Source organism: Oryx dammah, unplaced genomic scaffold (assembly GCF_014754425.2).
Source record: "Oryx dammah isolate SB20612 unplaced genomic scaffold, SCBI_Odam_1.1 HiC_scaffold_18, whole genome shotgun sequence".
NCBI classification, from domain to species: Eukaryota; Metazoa; Chordata; class Mammalia; order Artiodactyla; family Bovidae; genus Oryx; species Oryx dammah.
The window spans coordinates 19536131-19539134 of record NW_024070202.1 but is presented as its reverse complement, the minus strand read 5'-3'; the positions used below and the strand labels follow the sequence as shown (position 1 = coordinate 19539134).

At 39.5% G+C, this 3004-nt stretch overlaps 1 pseudogene; it reads right to left on the bottom strand.

Annotated features, from left to right (window-relative positions):
• Positions 1-1297: 1297 nt before the first annotated feature.
• On the bottom strand, positions 1298-1813 carry LOC120878011 (annotated as a pseudogene).
• Positions 1814-3004: the final 1191 nt, after the last annotated feature.

Below are 3004 nucleotides of genomic sequence, written 5' to 3'. Positions count from 1 at the left end.
TCACTTCATCATGGCTAAACTCTTCACTCTCTACTCATCTTTTCCTTTTTAGATCTTGACATCTGACTTCAAGCTTCCTCTGACAGTGGCCCACTCATTAATGCCCTCCTCATCCCATCAATTCTTATGTATTGCACAGGTTTGCTGCCCTTAACTCTACCCCGCATGAATGTTTAATTTTCTGGGCTTTGGAGTAAATTATTTAGGAAGGCAGGAAGAATACTAGGTTGCCATTTTTAATGGAATGGTTAGGAAACACCTTGCTAAGATTAAATTTGAGGGATGGTTTGAAGTTGGTGAGGGAGTGAGTCTTGTGGGTATTTGCAGAAGAGTATTCCAGGCAGCAGTAGTAACATGTGCAAAGGTCCTGAGGCACAAAGATATCCAGTGAAAGGCAAGGAGGCCACCGTCACTGAAGCAAATGAGCAAAGGAGAGAGTGATAAATCAGGTCAGAGATGTATCAGGAGGCCAGATTCTGTAGGACTTTGTGGACCAATGCACAGTTTTGGCTCTTCTCTAAGTGAGCTGGAGTGCCATAGGAGGGCTTTGAGCAACAGAGCAATGTATTTGACTTTAGCTTTAAAAGGTGACATTGGTTCCTATGTTGAGAATAAACTGTGTGTACGTGAGTGGTGATGAGGAGGTGGAGGGAGATGGAAGTTGAAAGCAAGGAAAACAGCCAAAAATATTCTTAGGATGATGAGAAGAGAAATTAGCTATGGAAGTCATGCAAAATAGTCAGACTCTGGATATATTTTGAAGGGAAAACTGATGGGATTTGTGATGGGTTAGATATAGAGCTTCGTATAAAAGATATATAGATATAAGATAGATAACAAATACTTAATTACTGAAATGTAAACTTAAGGGAGTCAGAGATGAGAGTTAGAGTATAAAGAAAGCTGAGTGCCGAAGAACTGATACTTTTGAACTGTGGTGTTTGAAGGGACTCTTGAGAGTCCCTTGGACTGCAAGGAGATCCAACCAGTCCATCCTAAAGGAGATCAGTCCTGGGTGTTCCTTGGAAGGACTGACGTTGAAGCTAAAACTCCAATACTTTGGCCACCTGATACGAAGAGCTGACTCACTTGAAAAGACCCTGATGCTGGGAAAGATTGAAGGCGGGAGAAGGAGATGACAGAGGATGGGATGGTTGGATGGCATTACCGACTCAATGGGCATGAGTTTGGGTGAACTCCGCGAGTTGGTTATGGACAGGGAGGCCTGGAGTGCTGCAGTCCATGGGGTCACAAAGAGTCGGACACAACTGAGTGACTGAACTGAACTGAACTGTACTTAAAATGTTTTTCTTTATTTTCTCTTTCATGAAAAATCTGCACAATCACCTCAGATACAGTCATTGCAGAATCTTTAATCCTTCTGTTGTCCAATCTCCAGTTCACTTTTTGCCAGCACCAACAATGGCCTTTGCAGTCCCCCTGACTTTCGGCATTCTGTTCTTGTGTTTTTTCACTGTTTTCTTGAGGTCTTTTTCTTCTCATACAGGCCATGTCTTGCAAGCCTGTGCTTGGGCTCATTCTTCTTTGCATAATCCAAGGAATGATAAATCATGCCAAAGCCAGTTGTCTTGCCACCACCAAAATGGATTCTTCATCCAAATACAAAGATGACATCTGGTGTGGTCTTGTACATTTTGGCCAGTTTTCCCCGAATTTCTGTTTTACGTACTGTTGCCGTTCCAGGGTGAAAAACATCGATGACCATTTGTTTCCGTTGAAGCAGTCGGTTGGTCATGAACTTCCTGGTCCGGATAGTTACTGTGTCTTTCATGATGGCAGCTGATCTTCAAGCAACCAGGGAGGAAAAGAGCAGAGCCAGGGATTTTTGTTTTTGATCAGTTTTCCTTACTGTTATAGCCCCAGCTCCTAGAACTATACTTGGCATGTATCAAATATTCAACAAATAATTGTTGAATGAAAAAAAAAAAAAAGTAAACAGGCATCATAATCTTTGTACTTTTTGAGGAATTTGTATCTTTTCCTTTAATGGGGTGTGTGGAAATTACCACTAAAAAATATTGGGAAACCTGTATTTAGTCAACTTTTAAAATGTGACATGAGTACAATGAAAAGGACTCAAGAGGGCCAATGAAATTATACTTTCAAATACTTACTGTTACTAAAAATATCTTCTAGAAACCCAAACAAGGAAAACTGAAATGTTCGGATTGTGTTCAGTAGTTCACTTCAGGATAGCAATTCTCACTATGCATATGTGAATTATTGTGCACATGGATGAGTGGCAAGAAATTTACTACCTACCGTGAGGAAGAGCCAAAATTTGAGTATGATTTTCTTGAAATAATAAAATAAGAGCACATATGATGATCATTTTTATTATAATAGATTGTCCCTTTTTTTGAACCAAATAAAGCAGCACATTTGCAGCAAGCATGCTGGAAAATATACATGACCTGAAGTCTCATTTATCCCACACCCACAGTGTAGATTGGTACAAACTTTCTAGAAAGATATTGACAGTATATACTGTCAATATGTACTTAAGATATATATATATATATATATATATATATAATATATATACTTAATTGGAAATCTTAAACATCTGTGATAGTTGATGATTCCTACTCCATATCCCCCTTAGGGTTGTTTACATACATGGATTGGCCTATTTCACCAACCTGGCTACACGATATGTCGCACTTAGTTTAAAAAATTTACATAATTCACGTAAATTTGTCAAGCTTCCCCAGACTGAAAGTAGTGGAACATGTGGTCACTCACTTTTGAAGTTGTTCCCATATACATTGTTGAAAAATTTGGTGGGCTTAATTGGCCAAAAGGATTGTCTTTTCCAGGGATCCTCTAGGCAGAAGGGCAACCAAAGAATGTGACTGACCCTCTGGTTTATCTTGCCACTAACATTTTATTCCACCCACATTCCTCCTATCCATGTCCTTGGCTATAATAATGTCATTATCATCACTATGATAACTGGCACAGGCCACAAAAGTTCTGTTTG